At 44.6% G+C, this 18,980-nt stretch overlaps 1 protein-coding gene across 1 annotated transcript in view; it reads left to right on the plus strand.

Annotated features, from left to right (window-relative positions):
* Window positions 1-18,980, plus strand: part of TSNARE1 (t-SNARE domain containing 1) — a 398,451-nt gene that overhangs the window by 180,449 nt on the left and 199,022 nt on the right. The window lies entirely within an intron of this gene.

Below are 18,980 nucleotides of genomic sequence, written 5' to 3' on the forward strand. Positions count from 1 at the left end.
TTGGGAGAAAAGCAATGACAAACCTAGACAGCATCTTAAAAAACAGACATCACGTTGCCAACAAAGGTCCAAATAGTTAAAGCTATGGTCTTCCCAGTAGTGATGTATGGAAGTGAGAGCTGGACCATAAAGAAGGCTGATCGCCAAAGAATCGATCCAACCTCTCCATTCTGAAGGAAATCAGCCCTGAGTGCTCACTGGAAGGACAGATCCTGAAGCTGAGGCCCCAATACTTTGGCCACCTCCTGAGAAGAGAAGAGTCCCTGGAAAAGACCCTGTTGTTGGGAAAGATGGAGGGCACAAGGATAAGGGGATGACAGAGGACGAGATGGTTGGACAGTACAGTGTTCTCGAAGCTACCAGCGTGAGTTTGACCAAACTGCGGGAGGCAGTGGAAGGCAGGAGTGCCTGTCGTGCTCTGGTCCATGGGGTCATGAAGAGTCGGACACGACTAAACAACTAAACGACAAGATCAGCAACTAGTGAAGTTTGGAGTCAAAGTTCAGGCCTCTTATATGTGATCTCCGCATCTGATCTGCAGCCCCTTAAACGCTGTGGGGTTGTACTCTGATTTTAACGCTTCTGTTTCTCCTGCCGGATTTCGCCCCTTCCTCTTCCACTGCTACGCAGAAATCCATTTGCATCCTCCAGATTCTTGGCGGCAGATTCCAATGGGAGATGGAATATCCATTAGCACCGATGAGAAGATTTCATCAAGCGATTGCCCGGTGCTGAGGAAATAGCAGCACAATTCTTTAATAGAATTGGATTCCCCACTGACTCCCCTGCAAAATGCATTATTTTCCCCCAGTTATGTGCCCTTGCATAACCTGTTCTGGAGGGAGTAAAGCTGATTTTAATCAATTTTCAGAATATGTAAAGCCTCCCTCCTGAGGATGACTTTAATAATTTACCGTGCACTCTTTAATCTCTTTCTCAGGTCAACATGGGGCTTTGTTTTCTTTTAATCAAACATTTGAACATTGCTGTCTCCTTGTTTCCTGGCTCTGGGCTTCTTGAAGCCAGTGGGAAATTCTAACGCCCCTGCCTGTGTCCCGTAAATATATTAATTTAATTGATTTAAAGTTAAGCGCAACATAGGAAGCTTCCTTACAGTGAGAGACACCAGATCCATTGGTTCTCCAGGCAGCGATCCTTTCCCCAGCCTTAAATGGATATTCCGGGGATCGAACCTGGAATATTCTGCATGAAGAGTGGGTTCTCTACCACTGAGCTATAACCCTTCTCCAAACTGGAAGATGATAGGAACAGGAGAGTATGTCATTTGGACTTGAACTGGGCATCAGAATACAGCTTGCTGTTTCTGAACATAGTTTTCACTGTGAATGTTGGGTTTACATATGCAATTGCAAAATCAGAAGTGCAGGGTCCCTTCATGATAGTTGCAGTCATACCCCCTCACATTTACACCCTTTCTAAGATTATAAAGCCCTCTAAGATTATAATTGTAGAACAATAGCATTTAGGGATATAGGGTAACAATCAATGGAGATCTCCCTGTGTTTTGTTCCAGCTAGCGCCAGCAACCTTTTTCAGCCATGGGCCGCTCCACTGTCCCTCAGACCATGTGGTGGGCTGGATTATATTTTTTTTTGGGGGGGGGGATGAATGAATTCCTATGCCCCTCAAATAACCCAGAGATGAACGCAAGAAGGGCTTTTACTTTTGCTAGAAGCTCGGTCTTGCCCTCAGCGGTTCTGGAAGGCTCCTATGGAAGAGTCCCGTACGCACAGAGACTTCGCACATGCCCATTAAGGGAAATAGGAAGCCCTGAACATATGTTTTTTAGATGTCCTTTTTATGTTGTGATTCGTAGAGACATCATTGATCCTTCGCTGAAGAGGCTCACCGATCTTTCAGACAAGTCTAAACTTAATTCTCTCCTCTTAGGCAAAGATCACAAGATGACCTGGCTGGTAGCCAGATTTTGCGCCCAGATTTGTGGGCACAGATCATCCTCTAGAATAAAATAGCTTACTAGGGAAATGCTGAAGTCGCCCTTTGGGGTGCCTCAGGGTCAATTTTTTATGGTAGCCCAAATCTCAGTTGTACGGGTGTATGTACAGATCTCAATTTTAACTCATGAACTATTGCTGCAATATGCTCCGATTATATATTTTATCTTTATGAACACTGTTTTTATTGTGTTATGTTATGTGAGCTGGTCTTTGACGATAATAAATTATCTATCTAACTCAGAGATGCATTTTAAATTAAAGGACACATTCTACTCATGTAAAAACATGCTGATTCCCGGACGGTCCATGGGCCGGATTTAGAAAGCGATTGGGCTGGATCCGGTCCCTGGGCTTTAGTTTGCCTACCCCTGATCTACAGTGTTCCAATATAATCTTTCAGAGTGGCTGAGTTTCACCAGGCTAAACTTACCCGACTCCTTCAACCATTCCTCATATGGCATGACTTCCATACTTTTCATCACCTTGGTCGCCCTGTTCTGTGCATGTTCCAACTTGTCAATATCCTTTTTTTTTTAAGAAACAGTGGTGCCCAGAACTGGACAACAGAACTGCAGGTGAGGCCTGGCTGAGGCAGAATTGATCTTGCCACATTTGAATTCCAGTTCTGCAACACACTTACCGTTTTGCAGATCAGCAAGAGCTGCAGATCAGATGGAGTGTCATCTGCACGCCCCCTGACCCTTTGCTTAGAGCCACCCATTATAGACATTTAATAGGGGAACAGCAAGAGATCACAAAATCTGAATTGGGAAAGGACAGCCTGAGCAATACAAACCCTATGGGCCTGATGGACTTGACCCCCACCAACCCTGCCTCCCCAAGCAGTAAAAGGATTAGCAGAAAAAGAGAGGGAGGGAGAGAGCCCTGAAATTGCTGGTAATTATTTCTAAGAGCACGCAAAGGGCGGGAGAGGTCTTAACAGCTTGGAAAGGGACAACATTCAGGCTCATTCCATTTCAAAAGCAGGGCAGAAATGTCACCATCTTTGGGAAACAGAAAAACTCTGTGCAAAGTTTAGATGCACGTTCAGCTACACGCAAAGCTGCCAGACTAATAAAAGAAGTTATCATTGAGAGGATGAGGGACACACACATCCTTCTGCAGCTGTTTCTGATGTTTGCAGTAATTTAAGGGTTTTAAAGAGTGATTTTGATAAATGTTTCAGGCTGTTTTGAGATTGCCATGCCTGCTCTGTATCTACCTTGCCCCTGGACTTTTTGGGAAATGGGTGGACGATAAATTTGTCACCCTACAAGGCACCCCAGGGACGCGGGTGGCACTGTGGTCTAAACCACAGAGCCTAGGGTTTGCCGTTCAGAAGGTCGGCAGTTCGAATCCCCACAACGGGGTGAGCTCCCATTGCTTGGTCCCAGCTCCTGCCCACCCAGCAGTTCGAAAGCATGTCAAAGTGCTAAATAGGTACCGCATATTCAATCATTTTTGGAGTCTACTCTGATCTAGAAGGGACTTTGTCGCATTTCCAATTTGTCGCAATGAGTATTCCTGCTGTAACAGTAGTATAAAGGAAAAGTTCCTTAGCTTTTTTTAGGGATATCCAACTCTGTGATTCCCGCTAGGTAAGCTTCTGGTTTTTTGCTGAAATATATTTTTAACATTTTTTCAAATTCCAATTTGGAATGAATATCCTCCCATAACACCTTGATTTATTTACATTGCCACCACATGTGGTATAAATTACCTGGTTTTTCTTTACACCTCCAACAATTGCTTGGTACACTTTTATACATCTTGGAGAGCTTCCAAGGGGTTATGTACCATCAATGTTGCATTTTAAGGAAGTTCTCTAAGAAGCGGCTTAGTCATGCTGGCCACATAACCCAGAAGCTGTCTGTGGACAAAAGCTGGCTCCCTCGGCCTATAGAGCAAGATGAGTGTGTAACCCCAAAGTTGTCCGCGACTGGACCTAACGGTCAGGGGTACCTTTGTTGTTGTTGTTTAGTCGTGTCAGACTCTTCGTGACCCCATGGACCAGAGCACGCCAGGCCCTCCTGTCTTCCACTGCCTCCTGCAGTTTGGTCACACTCATGTTGGTAGCTTTGAGAACACTGTCCAACCATCTCGTCCTCTGTCGTCCCCTTCTCCTTGTGCTCTCCATCTTTCCCAACATCAGGGTCTTTTCCAGGGAGTCTTCTCTTCTCATGAGGTGGCCAAAGTCTTGGAGCCTCAGCTTCAGGATCTGTCCTTCCAATGAGCACTCAGGGCTGATTTCCTTCAGAATGCATAGGTTTGATCTTCCTCCAGTCCATGGGACTCTCAAGAGTCTCCTCCAGCACCAGAATTCAAAAGCATCAATTCTTTGGTGATCAGCCTTCTTTATGGTCCAGCTCTCACTTCCATACATCACTATTGGGAAAACCATAGCTTTAACTATACGGACCTTTACAAGGCACTGCACTTTGAGGACTCTGCAAAGTCAGGATCTAGTGTTGCTGCCTTGTCCAAGCTCCACACCCTTCCACCATCCCTCTTAGGATTAAAAATGGCCCTCATTGCCAGACATGAATGAGAAAGAAGGCTGAAACACAGAAGTCATACAGACATCCTTTTGCATTATGCTTTCAAGGAACACATTCATGCTTGAAAGCAGTGTTTTCCAAACTTCGGACTCTAGCTGCTTTTTTAAGTCTACAATTCTCATCATCACTGATCATTGGTCTTGCTAACTAGGGATGATGGGAGTTCCAAAAACAGCTGGTGACCCAAGTTTGGCAAACACTGCTTTAAAGCATTGTGCCTGAGAGGTTTTCCTTCTTTTTTGTTCCAGCGCTTTCCCTGGGAATACCTGGGTTTTACCACTGAATCAGAGCAAACAGCAGTCTGCCAAAAACCCAACTGGCATTTGGTTTGATCCAGCAGTAAAACACCGGTTTTCCTGGGGAACGTGCCAGGGCAAAAAACAAAAACAAACCTATGCTTACACACAGAGCTTTAAAGGCCAGACATAGAAATGCGGGGGGGGGGGGGAGGAAGGAAACCTCGCCTGGATGAGACCTCAGGCAAATGAAATGGGTGTTGAAACTTTAGACCTTTGGTCATTTTTGAACTCCAGTTCCCATGAGACCCAACTGAGATTATGGGAGTTGGAGTCTGTGGCGTTTGCCCTCCTATGTGTGTGACATTATACTGGGTTCATAGGGAAAGGGTTAACTCATTGTAAAATGACTAACCAATGGGAACCCAGGGGGCAGAGTTAACTGTGTATAAGGTTTAAGCACAGAGGGGGTTTTTTAAGAGGAGAGAGTTAGAGTTAGGGTGGTTGAGAAGACAGTCTGGAGTTAGAAGAGACAGAGAAGGTAAGTCTGTGGGTTGGGCTAATCTGGTGTGAGAGAAGGAGAGAATTTGTTAAGAGGAGTCAGTCAAACAGTTGGGATACAGTCATACCTTGGGTTGAAGTAGCTTCGGGATGAATATTTTTGGGTTGTGCTCTGTGGCCCACGCATGCGCAGATACTCAAAATGACGTCGCGCACATGAGCGGAAGTGGCAAATCGTAACCTGCAGACGCGGGTTGCGTTCACTTGAGGACACGAACGGGGCTCTGGAACGGATCCTGTTTTCATCCAGAGGTACCGCTGTAATCAGTCAGAAGGTATTAGGAAGGTATAGGCCGGTAAAGAAACTACAGTTAAGGAACTGACAGGAATATTATCGGAGAAATCATAAACTTGTTAATGTTTGTAAAATAAACTTGTTGTGTGTTTTTTTGGTTCACTTTTAACAACTGTCTGGACTCAGTGTTTTAGCAGAGAGTAACTGGTTGGTGGCAGTGGGGAAGTGAGCACAGTGGTGGCACAGGGATCAATAGACAGTTAAATGTCTGGGGACCCTGTGTGATAGCCACAGAGTCCAATAAAGGGGGGAAGTCCATCAAATCCTCCCTTGCTTAGCCATTAGCCATTAGCCCTTGTTTCTTGCTGAATATTCAAACTTAGTTGCCCAACTCGACAGTGGATCCTAGGACAAAGTGGACTTTGCCCTTCCATTCCTGTAAAATTGAAGGATCAAAGCACCAAGGGGGAAGGCAAGCAAGCCTTTTATTTTAGTTTATTGTCTGGATGCAGCACGGCGGGAAATTATCCCCTTCGCTTAAAACCAACAACATGTTTTAAGCATCATTCTGGGTGTAATTTGAGACACAGGGATGTAGTTTGCTTTCTATTCCCAAGACTGTACGGCAGGTGGGTTCTCTCGCTTGTGTTTCCACTGTGTTTATTTTGGCAATAAATGCCCCTCGGCTGTAAAATGAAGGATACTTTAATCTGTCTTTTCATATATAAACAGAAGGGGAAATCTAGAGGACAAATTGAGGTGGCTGTAAAATGCAGCTCCCCCTGCTTATAGCTGTTTGTTCTCTGCGAGGGCCAAGGAAACCACTCTCTGATAGACTAATCTATTAATCTCACTTATTCAAATGGGTCGGTGGGTCTTTATCGGAGTTCAAGCAGAACAATGCCTTTTGAAAAGGGTTTCTTTTGTTTGTTTCTGGTGGTAGCGATGTACAGAGTCTGCATACACTTCCTGACAAAATAAGCTGTATGTCTGTTGATGTTTCGAGCAGGAAATAATGTTCCCATGATTTAGAAAGTCATTGATTGGTGAATGGATGGATTCAGGGCTTTATTTCCAGCTGGAACCTTCCAGAACTCAGTTCCATCACCTCTCAGGTGGGCACCATTGCCATTATAAAAGAACAAGGGAGGTGTTCATGGTAAGTTCCAGCACCTCTTTTTCTAAAAAAAAAATAACACTGGATGTATCCGTTGTTATTTATGGTCAACTTTCCATTAAAAAATGTGGCCAGGGCAATGTGCAATAAAGGTAACGAAGAACAGATATATCTCTGGCATTTTGTCCTATCAATGACTTAAATATTTTAGTTACAGATAGGTAGCCGTGTTGGTCTGCCATAGTCAAAACAAAAAAGAAGAAGTGTGCATGCACACGAAAGCTCATACCAAGAACTAACTTAGTTGGTCTTTAAGGTGCTACTGGAAGGAATTTTTTTTGTTTTAAATATTTTATTTCTTCAGTATTTTGCTTCAGTTGGGTTGCCATTACTATTTATTAAATTTGTTAGTCATTTTATCTTGCCCGAGGCAACCTCAACAAACAACAAAAAAATTCTCACAGATACATTAAAACCAAAGAGGAATGATTATAGGATTGTATTTCAAGAGCAAATTGCAAACCCACTTTAATGTTACCTCTTTAGGCCTAGACTTCCCTCTTAACCTGAGAATTTCTCAAGCAAGTGTAAAACTTGAAGCTTTCTTATTTATATTCTCCCCTTTTTGGTTAACAAGTTACGCTGAGTCTGCTTTCCCAAGAGCCATTATGCCAGGGAATGTATGTGGAACAGCTATGTTTCGCATACATTATTTGACTTAACTGGCCTCCAATATATGCTGCCTCCCCTGCTTTTAACAGTCCTGGATTTACAGAAGCTGTCCTAGTTTCTTATTTGATCCTGGGATATCCCACTTTTCCTCAGGACATCCCTATTTTCATCGGAGGAATGTTGGAGCGTATGGAATAGGATGTCCCTATTTTCATTGGAGAAATGTTGGGGGATACGAGAGAACAACAAGACTGAACCAGAGGGACCATTGTTCCTGATGATAATGGGGCTGGTTGGAGTTTAACTTAGTGTCAGCTTGGAGTGTGTTTGTTTTTTGATGGATGTATGATTTTATTTTTTGTAATTGATGTTGTGTGTTTATTGTGTTTGTGTGTTTATTGTCAGCTGCCCTGTGCTCTGATTTGGAGGAAGGGCAAAGTATAAAAACTCCAAAATTAATCGTAGTGGGTCCGCCACTTAGGTGAGGGTTCGGTTCTGGTGGTCCACATGCAAAGGCAAAATCACAGAAGGTCAGGAATCCCTGGAAATGTTTCCCCACCACCACCACCACAAAGCGGAGGGCTGCTCACTGGGATCTGGGAAGGTCCTATCCTGGGACCTTCCTAGAACCTGCCAAGCGAAGAAGTGCCAGTGTGGTGCAGTGGTTAAGAGCGGTAGACTCATAATCTGGTGAACTGGGTTTGCGACTCCGCTCCTCCACATGCAGCTGCTGGGTGACCTTGGGCTAGTCACACTTTTTTGAAGTCTCTAAGCCCCACTCACCTCACAGAGTGTTTGTTGTGGGGGAGGAAGGGAAAGGAGAATGTTAGCCTATTTTAGAGTCCTTCGGGTAGTGATAAAGTGGGATATCAAATCCAAACTCCTCCTCCTCCTCCTCCTCCTCCTCCTTACCAGCCTCTGGAACACTCCCAGAGCCCTCACACCTTCCCAGAAACTGATAAGAAAGGCACTGCCATGTTTACTGGGTTTGGGAAAGGCAGTGCAAGGGCTCTGGGAAGCTGCCAGAGCCCTCACAGTGCCTTCCCAAAGCTAGGTAAGTGGGGCGAGATTTCAAGGATGGCTGCATTTCGTTTCTCACATTGTCCAGAAAGTGCAAATTCTGTTGGTTTACATTTCAATGTGAACTGAATTGAATTCCCCCTCCATTTTTAGTAGTGATTCCGATCAAACTAAATTGAACTTGTATCTGGGTAAGTATGCCTAGGAATGTGGCATTATCCGTTTCAGCTACATTCTAATTTAATAGCTGCTTTCTGAAATAATTCCACTTTATTTGATATTTGGCAGTTCTTCCCCCTGAAAGCAATCTCTATCTCTCTCTCTTAATATGAATTTTATCGAACTGCTTTTTCAAGATCTACAGTATTAAAAACTATAAAAAAGGATACCAATTAAAATGAAATTGGTTCAAAACTAAAGAGACAAAAAAAAGGGGCGAATTCTCAAATACGCAAACAATTGAGTTCCTAAAATATCTTATATCAATGTCAACTAAAGACCATAGAAAGGGAAGATCAGCTTGGGGGAAGGGAGGAAGAGTGAGATGAAGGAAGAAACAAATTCAAATTAAATATGAGGCATACACTTCATAGGGGTGGACTGAGCAGAAAATTACATGCCATGTTGGACTCTCTGACAATCATACGTCTGCTCCATCCCACTCTGTCCTCTGGTGTTGTGTACATTTTGCTCCTTGTACACATTTTGTGCACCCATTTTGCATACGCACAGCTTCCTCATGGCTGATGTAGAGCCTATGATGGGGTAGCCAACACATACCCTCCAAATACCTTAGAATTATAGCTCGCATCAGCCCTATGCAGCATGGTCAGTAATCAGGGACAATGGGAGCAAGGGAATATGGAGAATTTGGGTGAGGCTATTCTAACATAAAGAAGGCTGATCACCGAAGAATTGATGCTTTTGAATTATGATGCTGGAGGAGACTCTTGAGAGTCCCATGGACTGCAAGAAGATCAAACCTGTATCCATCCTTAAGGAAATCAGTCCTGAGTGCTCACTGGAAGGACAGATCCTGAAGCTGAGGCTCCAATACTTTGGTCACCTCATAAGAAGATAAGTCTCCCTGGAAAGAACCCTGATGTTGGGAAAGATGGAGGGCACAAGGAGAAGGGGACGACAGAGGACGATATGGTTGGATAGTGTTCTCGAAGCTCCCAACAGGAGTTTGACCAAAATGCATGAGGCAGTGGAAGACAGGAGTGCCTGGCGTGCTCTGGTCCATGGGGTCACAAAGAGTTGGACACAATTAAACAACTAAACAACAACTAATTCTACATGGAGGATCTTATGCCGACTCAGACTATCTGCCCAACTGTTGTTATCGGCATCCACCTGTCTCTCGAGACGATGGAGTGCACATCCAGGGGTGACGTCCAGCTAATGCATTAGGAGCACCAAAATTACCTTCCCAGGTTGCAAGCCTGGGGAGTGTGTGTGGAGGTCCTGGGTTTCCCAGGTGACAAGACCTGCCCCCTCTCGACCTTGCTGATGTGGTCCAAGGGAAAGCAGAGCAAGTTGTTTAGCACCAGCTCAGCTGTAGGAGTTGCCAGAAGGAGGCACACATGATACCGTTCAACCGTCTTAGGCACCCGACTCCTGATTTGTGTAGGGTTTATTCCTTAGCATCTTTTTGTCCCGCAAGATATCCTGGATGGACCAACTTCCCACTTTGACGATCCCCATCTGGCCCTTATTTCCCTCTGCAGCACGTGCAGAAACCGCCTTCTCGAGTGTTGGATCCACTATTGCTCTCATCCAGTGCTGTTTTGCTAGAAAAAAGAGTTGCCAGAACTCACTACGAACGCTTCCCTTGTTCTCTTATAATGGGAATGGCAACCACCTGAGAGATGCCAGAACTGAGTTCCTGTGCATTCTGGCTGAAGAAAAGCCCTGGTCTTCTCTGTTCAATCTGCGGGAACCTGTCTTCACATGAAGAAGAAGAAGAAGAAGAAGAAGAAGAAGAAGAAGAAGAATAAGAAGAAGAATAGTAGTAGTAGTAGTAGTAGTAGTAGTAGTAGTAGTAGTTTGGATTTGATATCCCACTTTATCACTACCCGAAGGAGTCTCAAAGTGGCTAACAATCTTCTTTCCCTTCCTCCCACACAACAAACACTCTGTGAGGTGAGTGAGGCTGAGAGACTTCAGAGATGTGTGACTAGCCCAAGGTGATCCAGCAGCTGCTTGTGAAGGAGCGGAGATGCGAACCCGGTTCACCAGATTACGAGTCCACCGCTCTTAACCACTACACCACACTCGCTCTCAACTCAGCTGCACTGGCTCACGGTGAAGTACAGGATCAGGTTTAAGATGCTGGTTTTAACCTCCAAAGCCCTATACGGCCTAGGACCCTCGTACCTACTGGATTGCCTCCTCTGGTATGCCCCACGGAGGACCTTATGGTCTGCAAACAACAACACTCTGAAGATCCCAGGCCCCAGGGAAATTCAACTGGCCTTGACCAGAGCCAGGGCCTTTTCGGACATGGCCCCAGCCTGGTGGAACACTCTCCCACCAGAGACACGGGCCCTGTGGGATTTGACATCTTTCTGAAGGGCCTGCAAGACAGAGCTGTTCCGTCAGACCTTTGGCCAGGGTGCAGTCTGACCTATTTCCCATTGTATAAGAACAAGCATAAAGGAGGCCTCCCAGCCTGTTCACAGGTCCTTATATGATCAGTGAAAACTGTTGGTCCTGGCAAGTATTAACTGCTCTCAATCTTGACCTGATAACTGCCATTTCTCCAGATTTTAATTTGTCTGAATTAATTTTAAGATGTATTTTAATTAATTGATGCCTGTTTTATGTATACTGTGTTATTGATAAGATGTTAGCCGCTCTGAGCCCAGCTCCCGCTAGGGAGGGCAGAGTACAAATAAATTGTTATTATTATTAAGGGTTTGTGACCCATTGATTATCCTCACCTGTTTTAGCCAGCCACTTGGAGCTGTTCCCAAGATATGGCCACTGTCAAACGCTGACAGCTTCTAGCCCTCCTCTTGCCTGCCTAGCTTGCTATTTTTGACATTGACTAGCAGTAGTTCCCCAGGGGTTTGGGCAGGGTGTGCTGGGCCTGGGGATAACCTGAGAAGCGTGGTCCAGGTCCGGTTCAGAATCTGAAGGTTCTGCTAGGAGTCAGTCCAACAGGGCCAAGACAGGACACGAGGCAGGAAACCAGGCAAGGACAGGTAAAGGATCTCAGGCAAGATCTGGCATACAGCAATGTTGCTCCCGCAGCCTGGGGCAGGGTCCGACAGCCTTTTATCTTTGTTGGAGTAGAAGCTGGTCCTGATCCCCCGGCGACTCACCTCCGTTTCGCCCGAAGGCGAGCACTCCTCCTGGGAGTAATCATGTCTCTCCTTCTCTCAGACCTGAGTCTCTGCAGCTTGGGAGACAGTGGGTTACTAGACCCAGGAGCCACCTCAGCCTCCCCTGACCCAACCAGTAGTGGAGCAGCTGTGAGGCCCAGCTGAGGGCAACGAGGTCATCCCCACATCTGGAGCCACGGCAGGCTCAGGCCGCTGACTCGGCCCAGCTGGTGTTTGTTGCAGGGGAACCTGTGCAGACTTCAGGATCAGGCCCCAGACTTGGTTCAGATGATGCCTGAGGCAAAGGATCTGGTGCAGACTGAGTCTCCTCTGGTTCCGAGCCCGAGTCCCAGGCCATCACACTGAGAAATGGGCATGGGACCTTCTGAAGGCAAGCTATGCTCTCTTCCATGGGGAAACTCTGACTGCCTGGATGTTGCCTGACTACAGCGTATCCTTGACCATGCTATCTTGGAATGACAGAGTCGTAGCTCAACAACATCTGCATGACCATAGTTTCCCCACTCCTTCTTTACTCCACCCAATGGCCATTCTCACCCGTCTCAAAACTCAGTGTCTCTTGCCTTTGCTGTACTGTCAGCATAATTAACTTTGCGAGGCTTCACTCTTGGAGACTCATTCATAAATCAGGTCGTAATTAGGTTTAATTTACATTCTTTGCCATTAAGATCTTCATTAAAAAATAAAAGCTTTGGAATTTCACCTCCCACAGCATTTTATTTTATTTTAATATGGAAGAGTAATAAGATATGTCAGTATTATTTTTATTATTAGCTTTCTGCCGTATCCTTCTCCCCACGGGACAGTAAGAAGTTAATTAAAGGGACGTCTCAGGCGGAAAGAATTGGATTCCAAGGAATGTCACCCTACGGTACAGCGAGGGAGATCCTTAATCTATATATCTATACAGACACGCTGTGCAACAAATGCAGACGGAAGGAAGAGCTGTATTTTTTGTGTGTTTTTTAACCAGATTCCACTGTGAGCTGGCAGAACAAGGAAGGGAATGTGTTTGAGGGTGACTCCCTTCCAACAAATTCCATGTCCCGTTTAAAACATTTATATGCTGCTTTTAATAAGAAGCAATTTGCAAAAAATATATAGGATTTAAAAGAAGCAAATCAGCAACAAATGCATAGAAAATAAGCTGGTAGTTGAGTAAAGTCTACTCAGAGTACACCCACTGAAATGCACAGAAGTGGCAGGTCCATTTAATGTCAATGGCTTTACTCGGGATTCAACTGAGTTGGCTGCAACCCATAGCGAGTTGAAATAATTATCAACATCATCATCATCAAACCTTTTTTGGCATCACATAGGTTTTCGAAGGTTGTCAGGGGCCTAGTTGCTGCTGATTTTACTGTTGGGTTGTTTAAGAAGGCATGTAGTTGGTGTTGTGTTAACCAGGTCATTTGGGTGTCTTCTAGTTTGTCTTGTATTTCTTGTGTTGACAAGGGTTTGTTATTTTTATAAAAGTCTATTAGGCGATATAAGCCTTTGGTTCGCCAGGTTTTTGTCTGGAGGTTTTGTGCTGCATGGTAGAATAATGGGTGGTACGCCAGGGGGATTAGTGGGGATGGGGTTGGGGATAGTTTGCCTATTTGTGAATCCCCTAGACACAATCAAAAAACAATGGGAGAATGACATAGGCTATGAGATTAACCCCACTCAATGGACCAGAATGTGGTCTAAACCCCCCTTTAAATCCATATCAACAAAAAGAAAAGAACTCACACTGAAACTCACCTACAGGTGGTACCTAACACCAAGGAAACTAGCGCTAATACACCCAGGAACCTCACCAAAATGCTGGAGAGGGTGCACCTCCTCAGGCACATACCTCCACATGTGGTGGGAGTGTCCCAAAATTCAACTATTCTGGACAACAACCATACAAGAAATATGTAAAATAACTAAGCAAGTAATAGACATCACCCCAGAATTGGCCCTACTAAACATCTTCCAAGACAACAATGCCCATTTACACCACAAAGAACTTATAACCCACCTGCTCTCAGCAACCAGAAACATCATAACCAGACACTAGAGAGACCTGTCAGGAGTAAGCATGGACCAATGGTACCAAATAGTATGGGAAACAGCCCTACTAGAAAAATTAACTAATAAACTGAAACTGACACAGGGACAAACAGAAGAAGACGCCTTCACCCCGGTATGGCTCCCCTTTATCACATACACAGCCCAACAGGACAATGACAATAATCCACCAACAGCATACAAATCAATATGGCTAACCTGATCCAAAACACCCACCCACCTCACTCACACACGAAAACAAAGATCACCACAGCCAATCACAAGCAAACAATCACACCCTAAGCCAACCCCAACCTCTCTCACCACCAAAGGAACACAAGTGAACAACACAAGCAACGCTGACACCAAACTCTACATACATTAAACATAATAGAAACACCGCCACCCGACCCCACCCCCATCCATCCTCCCTCTCCCCACCCCCCTTTCTTTTTTCTTTCTGTTTTCTTCTCCCCCTAATGCCTCAACAAATGAAACGGATTTGTAAAAACGTTACATGGAAGAAGAAGAAGAAAAAAATACGAGGCACTACACTTCTGTAAAACAAGAAAATCCTTAATAAAAATATTTTTTTTAAAAAAAGAATACATTCAGAATAAAAAGGCCAGTGCGATCTCGTTGCCATTTCAACAGTACAGTCATTTGCCAAAGGGAAGAAGAGACGAGCAATCTATTTCGTCTCTGTGGGTCTCCAGCAAGGGCAGGATCCTGTAGCATACTTCGGCGACAAAAAATCAAATAGAGGAACTTAGCTACTGTCTTGGTGAGCTCCTGGTCTCTTCCCTGTAATAAGACGCGTATAACTTCTGTCTCTGGTTTCCACGCTGGAATACATAGATGGTCTAGAAATTGTTGGTGGAGATCATCATACATTTTACATTTCAGGGCCACGTGAGCTAGAGTTTCCACCAGGTGTGCATCGCATGGGCAGATCCTATCTCCTTCTGCCATACCCACAAACCTACCCCAAAGGAGGTTAGAAGGATTAGAAATAATTATGCGTTGGTGTCTTTAAACATCCCGTGGCTAAAAGATTGCACGGTGTCGAAGAGGGGAGAAAACATGTATCCCACCTTGAGCTCCGTAGAGGCAAAGTGGGATATAAAACAGAGAAACAAATAAGTAGATGGATGGCAAATTTTTTTAAAAAAAATTCCCTAGAGAGTCGTATCAGGCAACTGGTTATGTGTGTATGCATGTGATCAATTGGACTCGTGTTCAGAACAGTAAGTGCTATAAACACTGAAAACATGGATGAGAAAGGCACCATGTGGCAGCTTAATGATGTCTATTCTGTTACCATAAAGCACTAATGCAGCAGCAAGCAAAGGCTCTAGCAGCTCAGTCAGCTGCAGGTGGCTGCAAAGCCAAACAGGATGTTTGTGACTGTTGCCATGGGAAGAAAGGGGCAGTCCATTCTGTACTGAGCACCGGATGTTAGCTCAGTGTGTGTTTCTTGTGACCCGTACTGGAAGTACATGGGCGGAGTTTATTCTCACTGCTGTTGAGTGCAGACATGTTTCTCTGTACTGATGTAAGAGACAGAAATAAAGGATGTAAATAGTTTTCTGTCTGCTTCTTTCCCCTCCCTGGGGATATCAAAGGGGAAAGAGAAGAAACGGTGTGTTCTTCACACATCTGGGAAGAATCGCCGAGACCTCGCCTGCTTATCTGCCGGGAGTAGCAGCGGGGAGGTCGCCAAGGAATATCTGCCGGTGCCTACGCCGTGGCACATTCCTCTGACCCAGGCAAAATTCCAACATATTCTGCCAAGTTTTTTATGGTGGTTGTTTCAATCTAAACAACATCCTTTAGTCCTGGCCCACTGTGTATTTTTCTTCTTTGACTCTCCTTCGGCTGCAGAGCAGTGTCAAAAATAGCCTCTTCTCTCTAGTACATATATATATATTTAAACCAGTAATATGTATCTGAAGTACTGCTCTGTGGCTGAAGAGATGTTATCTTCATGGTACACTAAGTTCTCGTTTATAGGATTGCTGGGTACTGTGCATAAAATTGCAGCGTGTTTTTTCTTTTAATCACAGGCATCTGTTCTACCTGTGCTCGCTGCTTTGAAGCTCTCGGGAGCCCTTTCTTGCAAAGTGGCGCACGCTGCATAGATTTGCCACAGAGGTGAAGCTGCCAGTCATGTAACCATAGAATGCACATTAGTTCAGGCTAAAGCAGAGGTCTCAAGGGGCACTTTCTACGATCCCCACCACAGATGAAAAATTGGCTTGCAGGAGAGGGCAGTTTTTGATCTGGGAAAAAGAGTGACCCTTATTCTTATCAGATTCAAGGGTTGCTGCCTTATTGTGTTCTTCTTTTTAATGGGAAAAATAATAATGCAATTCCTTGTAACATCTTGTCTGACCCACAATGGTGATGGTGATGAGAATAATAATAATTTTATTATTTATGCTCCGCCCATCTGGCTGGGTTTTCCCAGCCATTCTGGGCAGTTTACAGCATATATAAAACATAGTAAAACATAGTAAAACATCAAACATTAACAACTTCACAATATAGGGCTGCTTTCAGATGTCTTCTAGAAGTTATGTAGTTCTTTATCTCCTTGACATCTGACCAGAGGGCATTCCACAGGGAGGGTGCCACTACCGAGAAGGCCCTCTGCCTGGTTCTCTGTAACTTCTCTGCTTTGCTTTGAACTATGGATATTATTTGGGTGGGGGTGGTTCTTGGTGCTTTGACTCAATATGAACAGATATTCATATTTGTTGGATGTGCTCATAAGCTAATGGGATCCTGGAGGTTGCCCTTGATCAAAGAGAGGGAATGTCTGGTTCTCTTTTTACTATGGACCTGTTATCATTATTTATTAGTTTCTTAATTAATTAATTAATTTTTGCACAACCTTTCCCTCAAAGATCGCAAGGAGGTTACTTTCATTTGTTAGTTCTCTGCCGCGACAGTGACAACACAATCGCAAACGATTTAAAACCACAGAAAAATGGAAGCACTAACAATACAATATAAATAAAAAGCTCATCCAGCAATAAATTTTAATAGGCACCAAGTCCTCCCTACCCTACTGAAAGATGACTACCACCATTACTTAACCCAAGGACTGTGAAGGCAGAAAAGTCTGTAGGCAAAAAAAAAACTGACCAAGATGTATAGTATCCCAGTGTGTCTCTCTGGGAATAGCATCCCATAGACTGGGGGGCGGGCTCTGAAAAGGCCTCTACCCTTCCCTTGGGTGGGACACACAGATAAGGGCCTCTGATGCACATCAAAGGATCCAGGATGATTCATATGTAAGCTATACTATTTTGTCATATGAGAGCATCATTGGTCCTGCTAGCAGTATGGAGCTGGTGAGTCTTCTCCATGCTGCTGAGAGGTTGGCTATTAGCTATAACTGGAGAGGGGGGGAGAAGGACCCTTTCTTGGATGCTAAGAACTGGTTTGAGGTACAGATGAGAAAAATGACCAAATATTATTGAAGTCAAATAATATTAATATTAATAATAATATAATAATTTATTATCTATACCCCGCCCATCTGGCTGGGCTTCCCCAGCCACTCTGGGCGGCTTCTAACAAAATATTAAAATACAGTAATGCATCAAACATTAAAAGCTTCCCTAAACAGGGCTGCCTTCAGATGTCTTCTAAAAGTCTGGTAGTTGTTCTTCTCTTTGACATCTGGTGGGAGGGTGTTCCACAGGGCGGGTGCCACTACTGAGAAGGCCCTCTGCCTGGTTCCCAGTAACTTGGCTTCTCACAGTGAGGGAACCGCCAGAAGGCCCTCAGGGCTGGACCTCAGTGTCCGGGTAGAATGATGGGGGTGGAGATGCTCCTTCAGGTATACTGGATCGAGGCCATTTAGGGTTTTAAAGGTCAGCACCAACACTTGATGAAGATAGGTGGAGAGATAATAGATTTGTTGGAAACGGGAGCATCTTTGCACTGTACCAGAATCGGAAGGTTCTGGATTCAATTGAAGCACATATGGTATGTGAGGTAAAATTAAGCTGTGATGGAACATGAACAAAGTGACTGCTGGAAAGAAACACAACTGTGTTTTTCCAGTGCATTTCAACTTTGAAGTCAATCCCACCTGCAGGGTAGTCATTGCAACTTAAATCAGGGGCTGTGGAACCTATGGCGTTCCCGATATCATTGTACTCCAACTCCCAGCATGGCCAGTGATCAGGGATTAATGGAGCTGGAGGGCTGGTATGATGCTCTGGTGGGTATATTTTGTGTAACTGTGTCCTGTATCAAGTGTCCTCTAAGGAGAAATATCTGCTTACTTTCTGTGCTTTCTTAAGGTGTAAGAAGAACATCTCTTTTCACAGTTTAAAGGATTATCAAGAGTAGGGGATTGGCTCCGTGTGTTTCCTTTGAGTCCAGTTCCCCCTGCCCATCGCCTTCCAGTTGTGAAATTTAACAGCTGCAAGCTGATTGTTGTTATGGTTCAATCTGCACTACGGGAGTCGTGAATTCATCATTCTGGTCTATAAGATACAAGAGTGCATTTGTATTATCCCCAACAGTCTGATCATTCAGACTGAAATTCCCAGGTGTCAGAAAAGGTTGTTTATGTATGCTACTACTGTGTGGCGCTGTGGATTAAACCACAGAGCCTAGGACTTGTTGATCAGAAGGTCGGCGGTTCGAATCCCCGCGACAGGGTGAGCTCCTGTTGCTCGGTCCCAGCTCCTGCCAACCTAGCAGTTCAAAAGCACTTCAAAGTGCAAGTAGATAAATAGGTACCACTGTGGCGGGAAGGTAAACGGCATTTCCGTGCACTGCTGTGGTTCGCCAGAAGTGGCTTAGTCATGCTGGCCACATGACCCGGAAGCTGTATGCCGGCTCCCTCAGCCAGTAAAGCGAAATGAGCACCGCAACCCCAGAGTCAGCCACGACTGGACCTAATGGTCAGGGGTCCCTTTACCTTTACTACTGCAGCCCGTATTTTGTTAGCCCCAAAATGGGAAACGAGTGAGGTCCCAACCAAAGAAGAGCGGCAACTTAAGCTGACAGAATATGCTCAGCTTGCAGACTTAAGATATACAATAAGAGAACAAGAAGAACATACGTTTAGGGAAGATTGGAAAATGTCTATTGAATATATGGGAAATAATAGTGTGCAGCTGAAAATGTTGGCAGCATTAAGAGAAATTAAGTTTTGATGGATGCAATAATGGAATACTGAATGGTTTAG

The sequence above is a fragment of the Podarcis gaigeae genome (genome assembly GCF_964106915.1).
Source record: "Podarcis gaigeae genome assembly, chromosome: 7".
In the NCBI taxonomy this organism is placed as follows: domain Eukaryota; kingdom Metazoa; phylum Chordata; class Lepidosauria; order Squamata; family Lacertidae; genus Podarcis; species Podarcis gaigeae.